At 38.4% G+C, this 17,393-nt stretch overlaps 1 protein-coding gene across 2 annotated transcripts in view; it reads left to right on the plus strand.

Annotated features, from left to right (window-relative positions):
* Nucleotides 1-17,393, plus strand: part of CENPC (centromere protein C) — a 115,248-nt gene that overhangs the window by 78,990 nt on the left and 18,865 nt on the right. The gene's annotated exons all lie outside the window — the stretch shown is intronic.

A 17,393-nucleotide genomic window follows, 5' to 3' on the forward strand; every position in this document is an offset into this window, starting at 1 on the left:
GGTGGCTCACGCCTGTAATCCCAACACTTTGGGAGGCTAAGTCGGGTGGATCATGAGGTCAGGATTCGAGACCAGCCTGGCTAACATGGTGAAACCCCGTCTCTACTAAAATACAAAAGTTAGCCGGGCGTGATGGCAGGTGCCTGTAATCCCAGCTACTCAGAGGCTGAGGCAGGAGAATTGCTTGAACCTGGGAGATGATGGTTGCAGTGAGCCAAGATCACGCAACTGCACTCCAGGCTGGGCAGCCGAGCAAGACTCTGACTCAAAAAAAGAAAACAAAAGAATCACCGTCCTTCACTTTTGTCCAATGTCTGCATAGAGTTACCTTTTATCTTTTTCTATTTTAAAGTTTGTTGGAGGAGGGCAAATTTGATACCCATTAATCCATCGTGGGCATCACCCACGAGAGTTTTTTTAATGATTTTTCTAATTTTTATTGTTGGATAGGATTCCACAGTTTGTTGTCCATTTACTTACCACATGGATGCATGTGTCTTTAATTTCTTCCAATGGTTACTTACATCTATGTAACTACAATGCAGAAAACAGGAATTTGGCAAGGATACAATGCATGTGTATAGTTCTATTTCATCATATGTGTGAATTTGTGTAACTACTGCAATCAACATAGAACTGTTTCATCATCACTAATTTGTTCTTCATCTCTGTAATATTGTCACTTATATATTGTTGTAGCAATGGAATAATATAGTGTATGACCTTTGGTTTTTCTCACTCAGCATAAAGCCCTTAACATCATCCAAGCAGTTATACCTATCAATAGCTCATTTCTTTTTTATTGCTAAGTGGTATTCTCTAGTATGGATGACTGTACCACAAATAAAGATGAAGTGAACACTTCCTACAGGTTTTTGTGTAAATTTAAGTTCTTGTTTCTCCGGAGTAATGCCCATATGGAAGCATACATTTAATTTTTTAGGAAACTAACTGTTTTCCAGATTGGCTGTACCATTTTACATTCCCACAATCAATTTATGAGACACAGTGGTCTCATAAACCCCTTATCTGTGGTTTCACTTTCCTTGAATGCAATTAACCCACAGTTAATAGTGGTCCAAAAATGTTAAATGGAAAATTCCAGAAATAATCCATAAGTTTCAAATTGTGTGCTGTTCCAAATAGCATAATGAAATCCCATGCCCTCCTGCCTGGGACGTGAATCCTCCTTTTGTCCAACATATTTATACTATAGACTACCTGCCCATTAGTCATTAATATTTTCTGCTCTTGACTTTCAACCATTGATACCACCATGGTTCTGTGATCCAGGATCACCTGAAGCAGTTTATCCTCCTGACAATAGTAGCCTAACGCTATGTCACAATGCCTGTGTCATTCACCTCACTTCATCCCATCAGCATAGGCCTTTTATCACGTCATCACAAAAAGACGGGTAAGTGCAGTACAAGAAAGTATTTTCACAAAACTTTTATTATAGCACATTATAATTTTTCTGTTTCATTGTTAACTCATACTTTGTCTAATTTATAAATTAAACCATTATATGTATGCCAACAAAAAAATCTAAAGATATCTATATCTATAGATATATATAGGGTTCAGTACTGTCTGTGGTTTCAGGCATTCACTGGGGGTCTTGGGAACCTAACCCCCAAGGCGGACTGCTGTATCTAGTTTCTTTGCCCCCTCACCAAACATTTGGTATTGTTACTTTTTTTTAGCTGTTCTAATAAGTGAGTAAGGATATTGTCTCTTGAACTTAATTTGCATTTCTCTAATGACTAGTGATGTTAAGCATCTTTTCATATGTTTATTTGCTATCCATATGTCCTCTTCAGTGAAATGCCTTTTCATCTCTTTTGATCATTTTTTGTTTGGATTTTTTAATGTTGAATTTTGGAAGTTTTAAAAATATATTTTTGATATGAATCATTTGTTGGGCTTATGGTTTGCACATATTTTCTCCTGGTCTGTGCTTGTCTTCATCATAACAAGGCCTTTTGAAGAGCAAAGGTTTTAATTTTGATGAAGTCTAACTTATTGATTTTTATTCTTTTATAGATCATACTGTGTCTTGCAAACTCTTCAATCTCTAGATCCAAAATTTTTTTTTCTGTTTCCTTCTGTAAGTTTATAGCTTTGCATTTTACATTTCAGTTTTGTAATCCATTTTGAATTAAATGTTTTTTCATAAGGTGAGAGGGTTAGGTCAAAATTCATTTTTTGGCTGTGGATGTCTGATTGTACCTGCAGCAATTGTTGAAAGGGCTATCTTTCTTCCACTGAATTGCTTTTGTACCTTTGTCAAAAATCAGTTGAGCATATTTGTGTGGATCTATTCTGAGTTCTGTGTCTATTTTTTTTAATATGATAGAAGTTTATTACTCTATTGAAACAGTTCAGAGGTGTATAGTCAAAGGCCGAAATAGGGTGGCTCTGCCATCCTTGGTATGTGGCTTAAAAATTTTTTTTAATTTTATTTCAGTGGCTTTTGGGGTACAAATGGTTTTTGGTTACATGGACGAATTACATAGTGATGAAGTCTGAGATTTTAGTGTACCTGTCACTCAAGTTGTGTACATTGTACCCAGTATGTAGTTTTTTATGCCTCACTCCCTTTTCATCCTCCCCCTTCTGAGTCTCCAAAGTCCATTATACCACTCTGTATGCCTTTGCATATTCATAGCTTAGCTCCCTCTCACTTAGCTCATGACTGAGAACATAGGGTATTTGGTTTTCCATTCCTGAGTTACCTCATTTGGAATAATGGCCTCCAGCTGTATTCACGTTGCTGCAAAATAACATTTTTTAAAAAATTCAATTTTATTTTAGATCCGGGGTTACATGTACAGGTTTGTTACTTGAGTATATTGCATCCAGGTAGGGAGCACACTTAGGTAGCGAGCACATCCAGGTAGTGAGCACCCAATAGTCAGTTTTTCAACCCTTGCCCATATCTATCCCAAGGAAAAGAAGTAGGTAGATACTCTGCCCTCTGACTTTTCCTCAGTTCCACTGCCAGGCCATCAGGAATGCGATCCACCTCCTAGTCACACTGCTGACCCAGTGTTGTGGCTATTCAGATCAGACAGGTACCTCTTCATCTGCAGGAACGTTGGTGTTCCAAGTAGAGAGGGAGTGTGACTCTACCCCACATGCAAGCCTGAACCTGGAGGGCACTCTTCCTGTGGGGATGCAGTCACCCTGACGTGTTCCAGAAAGGCTGTCTAAAGGTGCACCCACATGAAGCTCCCATGGGAGAAGCCCCAGCTCTGTCTGCAGTGGTAGATTAAGGGGGAAAAGAAGTCTCTGCTCTGTTGCCCAGGCTAGAGTGTAGTGGCGTGATCTTGGCTCACTGCATCCTCTGCCTCCTGGGTTCAAGCAATTCTCCTGCCTCAGCCTCCCGAGTAGCTGAGATTACAGGTGCCCGCTACCATGCCCAGCTAATTTTTACATTTTTAGTAGAGACGGGGTTTCATCATATTAGCCAGGCTGGTCTCGAATTCCTGACCTCATGATCTGCCCAACTCAGCCTCCCAAAGAGGTGGGATTACAGGCATAAGCCACTGTGCCCGGCTAGAAGTCTCTTTCTTTAAGACCCTTCATGAGCATGAGGGCTGCCTGACAAAGTAGAGCTACAGACTTTCCATGCTAAGCCCAGCACCGCACCTGTGCCTCTGCTGAAAGAAACTTCCCACAAATGAAGGTTCTGGAACTCAAGGCCTGCCATCTGGATTCTTTTGTCATACGGGATGCTCCCTTGATATGGTATACTCCCCCTTCCTTCAGTAGTGGGAGTCCCTGAGAGCCAGACTACTGTGAATGCTCTGCTGGGGCTAGCCACCCAGTGGGGCTGCCACACTCCAGGCTGGTGCAGGGGAATGTCTGCAAGGAATCCAGTGATATGAGCTGTCCTCAAATTTTCCAGCAGTGGCTACCAGGGCCAGCTGTGGTGGGGGTGGCAGGGGAGTGACATAGGCTCTGAGACTCCTTGGTTATAAATAGCCTTAGTGTGTTTGCTTTCTCAGATGCCAGTTGCAGTAGTTACGAACTGGTCACATGGACAGACTCAGGACCTCCTGCTTAGCCAGGGTGGTACAGGCAATGGTGATAGCTGAAGTCACACACAGGTTTCTCCCTTGGCACAGTTATTCTACCTAGACATGCTGTAATGGACTGTGTTGGTTAGCCTCCAGCTAGGAGGTGGTGCTTGCCAAAGAGTGCCAGCTGCAGTGGTACTGGTGAGATTTGTGCTTGCTTTATGTTACCCAGGGAAGGTACTCTGGTGTCTCAGGCAATGGGCAGTGCTATAGTGCTCCCAAAAGTTTCTATTGTTTGTGTTAAGCTACGAGGGCAGGTAGAGGCGCAAAGCCAAGTGGAGGCTGGGTCAGGTAAGTGTGCACTCTGACTTTCTGTGTGTAGGGCAAGCAGTGGTCCCAGTAGCGGTCAGCGGGCACTTTTCTGGCTGCCGGGGTGATGTTACAGGTAGGAGTACAGCTGCTTCTGTTGCACAGAAGAGTTCACATAGGGAATGGGGAGTAGCAGGTGGTAGTAAACCTACCCAGCTCCTTTGCACTTGGCAAGGTGGGTATCATACCCGCAGTGTTTCATTAGCAGCAGCTAGCTAGATTCCAGGCAGTCTGTGCTCAGATTCTCTGTTGATCTATGTGTCTACCTCTCTGCCAATACAACACTGTCTTGATTATGTATGACTTGAAATTGGGTATAGTGGTCCACCCATTTTGTTTTTTCTCAGAATTGTTTTAGGTATTCTGATTCCTTTGCCTTTTCATGTAAATTTGGATAATTTTGTCATTATGTACAAAGAATCCTTCTGTGATTTTGATGAGTTATGTTAAATTTGTATATCATTTTGGGGAAAAATTGACATTTTTGCTATCTTGAAGTCTTCTAATCCATGAACTTGATATGATGGTATGTTTCTCCATCTATTTAGATCTTTGATTTCTTTCATTAGTATTGTGTATTTTCAGTATAAAAGTAATGTACATGTATTGTTAGATTTAGATATATTTTTTGAGGAATTATAAATGGTAATTTTTCTATAGTATGTGTTCTGTGATTTATTTCTTCAGCATTTTGCCTTTCCTAGTCTTTTAAGATTTTATATTAAAAAGTATCTTATCTCTCTGATACCGGAATATATTCTACTGATTTTTACATGTAACTTTCATGATATGCACTAGATTAAATTACAATAGCTTCAGGAAGTTCTGAGATTGTAAATTGAAGCTTCAGAGAAGGAATAAAAGTAGTAGTCTGGAAACAGCTTTATTAAAGGAAATCAGAAACTTTATAACAAGGTCAGGGTAGGCAACATTTTCCCGTAAAGGGCTAGAAGGTAAATAAATATCTTAGATTTTGTGGAACATACAGAGTGTCTTGCATATTTTAAAAATAGGCTTTATTTATTAAAGCAGGTTTATGTTCACAGCAAAATGGAGCAGAGAGTACTGAGAGCTCCTGTACACTGCTTGCCCCTGCACATGCACCTCTCCTGCTGTCAGCACCATGAACCACAGTGGCACATCTGTTACAGTTGATGAACCTACATTGACACATCATTATTACCCACAGTTTACAGTTTACATTAGGGTTTTCAGTTGGTGTTGGGTATTCTGTGGGTTTTGATAAATGTATAATGACGTGTATCCATTATTATAGTATTGTAGAGAAAAGTTTTACTGCCTTAAAATTCTCTATGCTCCTCTTATTTATACCTCCCATCTCCCTCACCTCTGATCTTTTTAGTCTCCAAGGTTGTGCCTTTTTTAGAATGTCATAGCATTGGATTATACAGCCTCTTTTGTTTGACTTCTTTGATATTGTATTTTTAATACAATTTTTAGCTTACACAGGTTAATTGCTAGAGTATATAAATACAATTTTTTTGAGATGGGGTCTTGCTATATTGCCCAGGCTAGAGTGCAGTGGCTATTCACAGGTGTGACTAGTGCACAATAGCCTTGAACTTCTGGTATCCTGTGTCCTGAGTAGCTAGAGCTACATATGTATGCCACCTGTCCAGGCTCTCAGTTGAGTTTTGTATGTCAGTTTTTGCATCCTGAAAAAACTTGCTAGAGTCACTACAAGTTCTAGGAAGTTTTTTGTTTTTCAAAGATTTGTTTTTAAAGATTTTCTACTTAGACCACCATGTCATCTGCAAATAAAGCCGATTTTCTTTCTGTCCTATCTGAATGCTTTTCACTATTAGAACTTCCAGTTTTATGTTGAATAACAGTGGTGAAAATAAACGTCCTTACCCTTTTTCCTAATTATAGGGGGAAAACATCTAGTCTTCACCTGATGTTAGCCATAGGTTTTTTTTTAGATGTTCTTTGTCAAGTTGAGGACTAATTTTTTAAATAACAAGTGAGTGTTGAATCTTGTTGAATGCTTTTTTTGCATCTGTGGATATGATCATCTGGTTTTTCTTATGTGTATAGATATGTTTGTAATATTTTCTTGTTTTTTTTGTTGTTGTTTGTTTTGTTTTCTGCAGAGTCTATAGTGATATTCTCTGTTTTGTTCTTGGTGTTGGTAATTGGTGCCTTCTCTCATCTTTGCCAGTTTTGCTAGAGGTTTGTCAATATTATTGATCTTTTTAAAGACCCAGCTTATTATTGTTCAGTGATTTTCTCCTCTCTTTTGTTTTCAATTTCATTGATTTCTGCTCTTGTTTCTTCCATTTTCTGCTATTTTTGAGTTTATTTTGGTCTTCTTTTTCTAAGTTATTGAGATAGTAGCTTAGACTATTGACTTGAGACTCTTACTCTTTTTTAATGTATGCATTTAGTACTATAAATTTCCCTCTCAGCACTGCTTTATATGTGTCTCAAATTTTTATGTTGTATTTTCATTTTCATTCAGCTCAATGTATATATCTTTTACTTCCCTTGAGATTTCTTCAACCAAGGATTCTATAGTAGTGCATTGTTTAGTTTCCAAGATTTAAAAAAAAGCTTTTCTGTTATGTTTTATTACTGTTTTCTAGTTTGATCCTACTGTATTCAGAGAATACAGTGTATGATAGTAATTATTTTAAATGTGCTGAGGTTTGTTTTATGACCCAAGATACTGCCTATTTTTGTATATGTTTGTGGGTACTTGAAGAAAATGTGTATTCTGCTTTTATTGTGTGGAATTTGCTAAAAATGTCATGTAGATCCTGTTTGTTAATGGTGTTGTTGAGTTCATGTATATACTTGCTGATTTTTTTCCTAGTTGTTCTATCAGTTATTGAGATTGAGGAGTGTGAAGTCTCCAACAATTGTGGATTTGTCTATTTCTCCTTTCAGTTCTATCATTGCTTGCTTCATGTATTTTACAGTTCATTTGTTTGGTACATACGTGCTTGGGATTGCCCTGTCTTCTTGGCTCCTTTTTTATTTATTTATCCTTTTTTATTATTTATTATTATTCTTTATCAAGGTGAGGAAGTTTCCCACTATTACTAGTGTATCAAGAGTTTCTTGCAGAAGGAGCAGGATTTAGATAAATTTTTTAAGTTGCTATCATATAATGTTTACATTATATAATGTCCCTCTTTGTTGCTGCTAATTTTCTTTGAAGTCTCCTTTATCTCATACTAATATAACCACCCTTTCTTTCTTTTAATTAATATATGAATGATATCTTTTCCCATTCTTTGTCTTTCAATTTACCCACATTGGTATATTTGAAGGTAATTTCTTATAGACAGTATATTGTTGGATCTGGGTGGTTTTTTAAAATAAATTGTTTTTAATTATAATAGAGATAGGGTCTTGCTTTGTTACCCAGGCTTGTTTTGAACTCCCGGCCTCAAGTGATCTGCTTACCTCAGCCTTTCAAAGTCCGGGAATTATAAGCATGAGACACTGTGCCCAGTTGGTTGTTCTTGTTTTGTTTTAATACACCTCACCAAATCTTTGTCATTTAATTGGGAAATTTAGACTGCTCACTTCTAATGCATTTATTCATATGGAAGGGCTATTGTCTGCTATTTTAATTTTTCAGTTTGTTCCTTGTTTTTTGTTTCGTCTTTTTTCACCCTTCTAGTGGCTTGCTTAACATTTTGTAGAATTAATTTATCTGTAGCATTTTTAGTTTATCTGCTTATATAGTATTTTAATACCTAGAATAAAGTATTTATTATACATACATACATACACGAGTTACCACTTTACATATTTGCGTATAGAAGTCTTAGCATCATCTACATCCCTTTGCCTGCCTTTATGTATAATATAACTGATTTTTAAATATTTCTTCTATATAAATTGAGAACCATACCAGTATTAGAATTTTTGCTGTAAATCATAGTTTATAAAAGGCAAGTGGAAAAAGAAAATCTGTTGTATTTACCCATATACTTACTCACTTTGTAGTTCCTTGTTCTTCTTGATGTTTCAAGAGTTTTTTTTTATTTCAAGAATTTTATTAGCCATTCTTTTATTGATAGGTCTGCTGGTGACAATTTTTTTTTTATCTGAGAATGTCTTTATTTCCCTTCATTTTTGAAAGATATTGCACTAGATATAGAATTCTAAGTTAACAGTTCTTTTCTATCACTTATTTAAAAACGCTGGGACACTTCATTCTGGCCTCCATCATTCCTGATGAGAAATGCACTGCCATTTGAATATTTCCCCTGGACTTGAGACATTTCTCTCTTGTGCCTCTCAAGATTTTTAATTTATCTTTGGTTTTCAGAAGTTTTTTTATAATTGTCTCGATGTGAACTTTTTGGGTTTATCCTGTTTGGTGTTTGTTCAGCTTCTTGAGTTTGTAGGTTTATGTATCTTGCTAAGTTTGGGAATATTTTAGCCATTATTTCATCAAATACTTTTCAAGCCCACTCTCTTTCTTTTCTCCCTCTAGGATCTGATGACACAAATGTTAGATTTTTTTGTTGTTAAATTCCCACAGATTACTGAGATGCTGTATTTATTTTCAGTCTGTTTTCCGTCTGTTGTTCATATTGAGTAATTTCTTTTTTTTTTTTTTTTTGAGATGGATGGAGTCTTGCTCTGTTGCCAGGCTGGAGCACAGTGGCAGGATCTCAGCTCACTTCAACCTCCGCCTCGGCAGGGTCTCGGCTCACTTCAACCTCTGCCTCCCAGGTTCAGGCGATTCTCTGCCTCAGCCTCCCAAGTAGCTGGGAGTAGGTGGGACTACAGGCACGTGCCACCACGCCCAGCTAATTTTTGTATTTTTAATAGAGACGGGGTTTCCCCATGTTGGCAGGATGGTCTCAATCTCTTGACCTTGTGATCCGCCTGCCTCGGCCTCCCAAAGTGCTGGGATTACAGGCATGAGCCACTGTGCCCGGCATATTGAGTAATTTCTATTGTTCTGTATTCAGGTTCACTATTTTCTTCCTCTGTTCCTTCCATTCTGCTGTTGAGTCCATTAATTGATTGGGACATTGTATTTTTCAGTTGCTGAACCTTTCTGATTTTTGTTTCAATTCATTTTGTAATTGTTCCTCATAACATTTTTATGATGGTTACTTTAAAATATTTGTTAGATTCTATAATCTATATCATCCTGACATTGGTGTCTTTTGGTTGGGACACTGCATTTTTCACTTGCTGAAACTTTCTATTTTTTGTTTCAATTCAATTTGTAATTGTTCCTTGGAACATTTTTATGATGATTATTTTAAAATATTTGTTAGATTCTATAATCTGTATCTTCCTGACATTGGCGTCTGTTGATTATCTTTTCTCATTCAATTTTAGACTTTTCTGTTTCTTGGTATGAGGAGTGATTTTCATTTGAATCTGAACATTTTGGATATTTTGTTATTACATTTGGATTTTATTTCAATCTGTTTAGCAGTACTCTGACACCTCTTCTTACATACCTGACATTGTGCAGTCAGGGAAAGGGGTTGCTTCCTTTGTGCTACAAGATGGGAGGCTCTCTACTCAGCCTCCATTTACCCTTTAGGTGTAAGAGGGCTGCTAGATGGGTTTCAGAATTGAGGCTCCCAATTAGGCCTCCACTACTAACTACCCAGAGGCACAGGGGTGCCTTGTTAGTATTCTCCATGTGGCTTGTAGGGTGATAAAAGTCCTTTCTGTCCACTTAGCCTTCACTAAAGTCACCACAGCATAAAGGGGGAGAGGTGTCTCACTACTTCCTGGTTATGAGTGGAAGTTAGGTTTCTCCACCTGATCTCCCCCCTCACCCCTCCCACCCCCTACAATGAAGGAAAAGGAGGGCACTCTTTCTGCTGGGCTTAAAATCATGAATCATGAATCCCAGTTCAGCTTTCCCCAGCATCACCCCTGGAGGGTAAGAGGAGTGTCTTGTTACAGCTGGCTAAGGTGGAAGTCTAGACTCAACATTATGTGATGGGAATGGGGATAGAGCTGTGTTTTTTCTCTATGCTGTTTGACTCGAGTTGAGCAGTTCTGCCACTTTCCTGATCCTATGGCTAGAAAGAGCAGGCTGTTTTGGAACTTTCTTAAAAATGTGGGCTTGTTGCTGTGTCTAGTACCTGGAAATTTGAAACCTGCTTCTATAGTGCCAAGTTTAGGATAAACAAGGCAAAACAGAAAATCTGTGAAACTCACTGTCATATCATTCCTCAGATCCCAAGGTTCCTGGTTCTTCTGTTTTCTTTCCACTTTTCAGAGTCTTTTCATGTTTTGTATATACGGTGCAGAATTCTTAGCTGTACTTAGTGGAGGGAATAGGGAAAAGTATGTCTACTTCATTTTTTCTAGAAGCCATAGAATGGCCTTTTTTAAAAAATAGATTTTATATTTTATAACAGTTTTAGATTTCCATAAAAATTGAGCAAATAGCACAGAAAGTTCTCATATATCTCTCCTCCCACCCCACATACAGTTTCCTTTATTTTAACATCTTACATTAGTGTGGTATATTTGATAATGAACCATTACTGATATGTTAACTAAAGTCCGCAGTTTATATTAAGGTCGAACTGAATCTATAGATGAATTTGAGAAGAATGTACATCTTAACTATCTTAAATCTTCTAATGCATCAACATGGAATAGCTCTCCACTTATTTATATCTCCTTTAATTTCTTAAATTAGAGTTTTGTTGTTTTCTGCATAGATACTATCTAATTTTTGTTAAATTCATACCTAAGTTTTTTTTTGGTGTGAATGTAAATAGTATTGTGTTTTTAGTTTCAAATTTCAGTTATTTATGCTGTTATTGATAAAGGAAATCAGTTGACTTTTGCATATTAAGCTTGTATCTTGCAACCTTTCTATGTTAGGGCCCTCCAGAGAAATAGAACCAACAAAGGGTGTGTGTGTGTGTGTGTGTGTGTGTGTGTGTGTGTGTATACAGAGAGAGAGAGAGAGAGAGAGATTTATTATAAGGGATTAATTCATGCGATTGTGGAGGCTGGCAAGTCCCATTATCTACAGAGTGAATTGGCAAACTAGAGACCTAGGAGATGGTGGTGTTCCAGTCCAAAGGGTGGCAGGGGTGAGTCCCAGGAAGAGCCAGTGGTTTAGTTTGAGTCTGAAGGCAAGAAAAAAGCTGATGTTCCAGTTCAGAGGCCATCCGGGTGAAAGAATTCTCTTACTTGGAGGTTAGTCATTTTGTTTTATTCAAATCTTCAACTGATTGAATGAGGCCCTCCCACACTGGTGGGGGGAATCTGCTTTACTCAGTTTACTGATTTAAATGTTAATCTCATCCAAAAACAGCCTCACAGAAACACTCAGAATAATTTTTGGCCAAATGTCTTGGCACTCTGTGGCCCAGTCAAGTTGACGCATAAAGTTAAGCTCCCACTTACTATAATTGTTTCTTAGTTCCAGAAGTTTTTTATTTTGGGGGACTTTCTTCATAGCGAAGTCATGTCATCTATGAACAAAGATAGTTTTGTTTCTTCCTTTCCTATTTGTATAACTCTTATTTCCTTTTCTTGCTGTATTGCATTAGCTAGAACTTCCAGTAGGATGTTGAATTGGAGTGGTGAAAGGGAACATCATTGCCTTCTTCATCTTAGGGGGACATGTCTTTTTAAAAACAATTTTTATCTACTACATTTTTTCTGAACACCAGTGGAAATGTCTTTTTAAAAGTATGATGTTATTTTAGTTTTTTTTTTGTAGTTCAAATTAAAGTTTCTAGGAAATCTAAATAGAGTTTATGTTTTGTAGCTCTAAATTGTAACCCCCTGTTATTATACCCAAGCACTATTTTGGTGGTGGTAAGGTGTGGAAAAGGAAAACATAATCTTATGATTAACTCTCAGTTTAATAGTGGGCCTTAGTTGCTGGGATGAGATCTTTTTGTTTTGTTTTGTTTGTTCATTTGTTTAGACATGGGATTTCACTCTGTCACCCAGGCTGAAGTGCAGTGGTACTGTTACTGGAAAGGGGTCCCAATCCAGACCCCAAGAGCAGGTTCTTGGACCTCACCACAAGAAGGAATTTAGGGTGGGTCCATAGAGTAAAGCAAAAGCAAGTTTATTAGGAAAGTAAAGGAATAAAGAATGGTTACTCCATAGACGGAAGAGTAGCATGGGCCACTCAACTGAGTACATGTATAGTTATTTCTTAATTATATGCTAAACAAGGGGTGGATTATTCATGAGTTTTCTGGGAAGGGGGTGGGCAATTCCTGGAACTGAGGATTCCTTTCCCTTTTAGACTATATAAGGTAACTTCCTCATGTTGCCAAGGCATTTGTAAACTGTCGTGGTGCTGGTGGGAGCATCTCTTAACATGCTAATGCATTGTAACAATTAGCATATAATGAGCAGTGAGGACAACCAGAGGTCACTTTAGTTGCTATCTTGGATTTGGTGGTTTTTGGCCAGCTTCTTTACAGCATCCTGTTTTATCAGCAAGGCCTTTATGATCTATAAAGAGGTCTTTTGCCAACCTCGTATCTCATCCTGGGAATGCAGCCCAGTAGGTCTCAGCCTTATTTTACCCAGCCCCTGTTCAAGGTGGAGTTATTCAAGTTCCAGTGCCTCTCACAGTGCCACCATAGTTCACTGTGTAACCTCTAACTCCTGGGCTCAAGTAATCCTTCTACCTCAGCCTATTGAATAGCTAGGATTACAGTTGCATGCCACTATGCCTGGCTAATTTCCTTTTACATTTTTTTTTTTTTTTGAGACAGGATCTCACTATATTGCCCAGGCTCGTCTTGAACTCCTGGACTCAAGAGATCCTCCTGCCTCAGCCTCTCAGAGTGTTAGGATTACAGATGTGAGCTATCGTATCCGGCCTAAGCTGAGTCTTTCTCAGTCTCTCTTTTTTTTTTCTCCTCTTACGTGAGACAGAAACTTGAAGTCCGTCTACTTTTTATATACTATTTTTTCTTGCAAAACACATTCATGAACATTTAATTTGATTAAGATATATTTTTAGGTTAAAGATTTTTAAATAATGAGTTACAGCCCAATTTGTTTATAAATCATATTTATTTGCTAGTTTGTTTCATAATTCTGAAGTTTAATCTTTCCTATGTAATTTTCTAATTTAATCCTAATTTCTAAAAATTTTGTGTCCAAGGTGTTTCTTCTGGAAAATAAGAAACATAAAGTTTTTGGCCTTTTTTCAAAGAAGCACTGATTTTGACATGTACTCTTGGATGCTTTTCTGGTGTTTTTCTGGCATTTCAGTCACTTTTCTGGTGTTTTTGCTTTATGCATTTTGCTTTCTCCAATATCTATGCGTTAAAGTGGGTGTAGGTGTGAATATATGGTTTTGTGTTCCTTTTCTAGTGTAGGCATTTTATTGTACTATGTAATGCTAGTATACAAAAAGGTATTTTTATTAAAACCTTAATATTAGTAGCAAACTGTTCCAGTTATCTATTACTGTGTAAAAGCAACAGCCATTTTCCCAACATAGTGGCTCACATCTGTAATCCCAGCAGTTTGGGAGGCCAAGGTGGGAGGATTGCTTGAGCCCAGGAGCTCAAGACCAGCCTGGGCAACATAGTGAGACCCCTCAACATGTATATATTATATATATATAGTTTTTGATGTATTTGACAGTTTTGAGGAGTACTGGTGAGGAATTTTGTAGAATGATTTTTCACTGGAATTTGCTAATATTTTTCTCATTATTATCCTGGGGTTATGAGATTTTTAGGAAGAAGATCACAGAAGTAAAGTGCCATTTTCATCACATCATTTTAAGGGTACAAATTATCAACATGATTTGTGATTACTGATGTTCACCTTGATCACCTGACTGAGGTAGTGTTTGCCATGTTTCTCTAAGGTAAAGTTAACCTTTTCCCTCCTCCTTTCTATACTGTAGTCTTCGAAAGGAAGTCACTGTGCAGCCCATATGTAATGAGGCGGGAGTTATGCTTTACCTCTTTGAGAGTGGAACATTTATTTATTTTATTTTATTTTACTTTAAGTTCTGGGATACATGTACAGAACATGCAGGTTTGTTACATAGGTATACTTGTGCCATGGTGGTTTGCTGCACCTATCAACCCATCATCTAGGTTTTAAGCCCTGCATGCATTAGTTATTTGTCCTAATGCTCTTTCTCCCCTTGCCCCCCACCCCCAACAGGCCGCAGTGTGTGATGTGAGAGTGGGACATTTATATAAATTATTTGGAATTCTTCTGTAAGGGAGATTAGTCCTTCCTCCCATGTTTGCTTACTTATTCAATTATTTATTTATTCAGTATGAACTCTTGGATATTTGTTTTATACTTTGAGTTATAACCCAGTAGTACTTTATTTTCTTGCTCAAATTGTTCTAGCTTTGGCTATTGGGAGCTCCTCAGGTGGTTCCTGTGTTCCTTTGACATATTCCTATTATTGTGACATGTTTACCTGCTTGCTTGTTTTTTAGCACTTCCTTACTTTCTGGCACTTCAAGATGCCCTAGGCTCATCGTCTATATTTTTTTGTCCCAGTCCTAGAATTAGCCATTTCTCCAAGAAGCTCTGGTTCCTCTTGTTAGAGAATGGTATTAGAAGACAAAATTTGTGTGCTAGATATACTCTGGGCATTTTGCTTCTAGAGTCTCTCAGCTTATAAAACAAAGTAATATATTTGGGTATACTAATCTGAATACATACACATATTATAACATTTCTATATGTAATCAACTCAACTGAGCTAAAACATGAATTACTACTAATGACTCTAATCCATTCTCATATGGACCATTCTAGCCTCCTCACCTTGCTTACCTGTAAATTCCCACTCCAACTGTAAGAAACCTGGCTCCCACTATCCATCACTGATTTATTTATTTGTTCTATTCCAGTATGCTTGTGCAGTCATGTGCTGCATTTTGGTCAATGATAGACCACATATGCAACAGTGGTCCTGTAAGTTTACAATGGAGCTGAAAAATTCCTACTGCCTACTGATGTTGTAGCTATTATCATGTAGCTTGATGCATTACTCGTGTTTGTGATGATACTGGTGTAAACAAACCTACTGCTCTGCCAGTTGTATAATATTATAGCACATACAAATACAGTACATACTTGAAAGGTGACTATGTTACTAGTTTGTGTATTTATTATACTGTACTTTTTATCACTGTATGACAGCATACTCCTTCTACTTATTAAAAAAAAAAGTTAATTGTAAAACAGCCTAAGGCAGAGCCTTCAGGAATTATTCAAGATGAAGGCATTTGTATTAGTCCGTTCTTGCACTGCAGTAAAAAAATGCCCAAGGCTGGGTAATTTATAAAGAAAAGGGGTTCAATTTCACAGTTCCACAGGCTGTACAGGAAGCATGATGGCTTCTTGGGAGGCTTCAGGAAACTTTCAATCATGGCAGAAGGTGAAGGGGAAGCAGGCATGTCTTACGTGGCCAGAGCAGGAGGAAGAGAAGGGAGTGAAAGGTGCTACATACTTTTAAACAACCAGATCTTGCGGGAACTCACTATTGCAACTTCATCTCCAAGGGGGATGGTGTTAAACCATGAGAAACAACCTCTATGATCCAATCACTTCCCATCAGGCCCCACCTCCAACATTGGGGATTACAATTCGACATGAGATTTGGGCAGGAACACAGACCCAAATCATGCCATGTGTCCTTGCCCAAATCTCATGTAGAATGGTAATCCTCAGTGTTTGAGGTGGGGCCTGGTGGGAGTTAATTGGATCATGGGGGCAGATTTTGCCCTTACTGTTCTTGTGATAATGAGTGAGTTCTCATGACATGTGGTTGTTTAAAAGCCTCCCCCCTCCACCTCCTTTCCTCCTGCTCTAGCCATGTAAGACATGTCTGCTTCCTCTTCACCTCTGCCATGACTGGGAGTTTCCTGAGGCCTCCCCAGAAGCCAGTGGGCTTCCTGTCCAGCCTGCAGAACTGTGGGCCAGTAGAAACTCTTTTCTTCATAAATTACCAAGTCTTGGGTATTACTTTATAGCACTGCAATAGCAAACTAATATAGAAAATTGCTACCTAGTTGTGGGTCATTACTATAAAGATACCTGAAAACGTGGAAGAACTTTGGAAGTGGGTAACAGGCAGCAGTTGGAAGAGTGTGTAAAGCTCAGAAGAAGACAGGAAGATGAGGGAAAGTTTGGAACTTCCTAGAGACTTGTTAAATTGTTGTGACCAAAATGCTGATAGTGATATAGACAATAAAGTTCAGGCTGAGGAGTCTCAGATAGAGATGAAAAACTTATTGGGAACTGGAGCAAAGGTCATTTTAGTTATGCATTAGCAAAGAGGTTAGAGGCATTGCGCCCCTGTTCTAGTAATCTGAGAAACTTTGAACTTGAGAACAATGATTTAGGGTATTTGGTGGAAGAAATTTCTAAGCAGCAAAGCATTCAAGATGTAGCCTGGCTGCTTCTAACACCCTATGCAAAACTGGCACTTATATTTAAAAGGGAAGCAAAGTGCAAAAGTTTGGAAAATTCGCAGCCTGGCCATGTGGTAGAAAAGAAAAATGCATTTTCTGGGGAGGAATTCAAGCCAGCTGCCAAAATTTGTATAATTAAAAGGAAGGCAAGTAATAATAGCCAAGACAATAAGAAAAAGGCCCTGAAGGCATTTCAGAGAACTTCCTGGCAGCCCCTCTGTGTCAGTTCATTCTCACACTGCTATAAAGAACTACTTGAGACTGGATAATTTATGAAGAAAAGAGGTTTATATTGACTCACAGTTCTACAGGCTGAAAAAGAACCATGGCTGGCAGGCCTCAGGAAATGTACAATCATGGCGGAAGGGCAAAGGGAAAGCAAGCATGTCTTCACATGGTGGCAGGAGAAAGAGAAAGTGAAGGGGGAAGTGCCACCCACTTTTAAACCATCAGTTCTTGTGAGAGCTTACTATCATTAGAACAGCAAGCAGGGAATCTGCCCCATGATTCAACCACCTCCCACCATGTCCGTTCCCCAACATTAGGAATTACAGCATTGCCAATGTTTGGCCAGGCCCAGTGGCTC

This window comes from Pan troglodytes, chromosome 3, assembly GCF_028858775.2.
Source record: "Pan troglodytes isolate AG18354 chromosome 3, NHGRI_mPanTro3-v2.0_pri, whole genome shotgun sequence".
NCBI lineage: Eukaryota > Metazoa > Chordata > Mammalia > Primates > Hominidae > Pan > Pan troglodytes.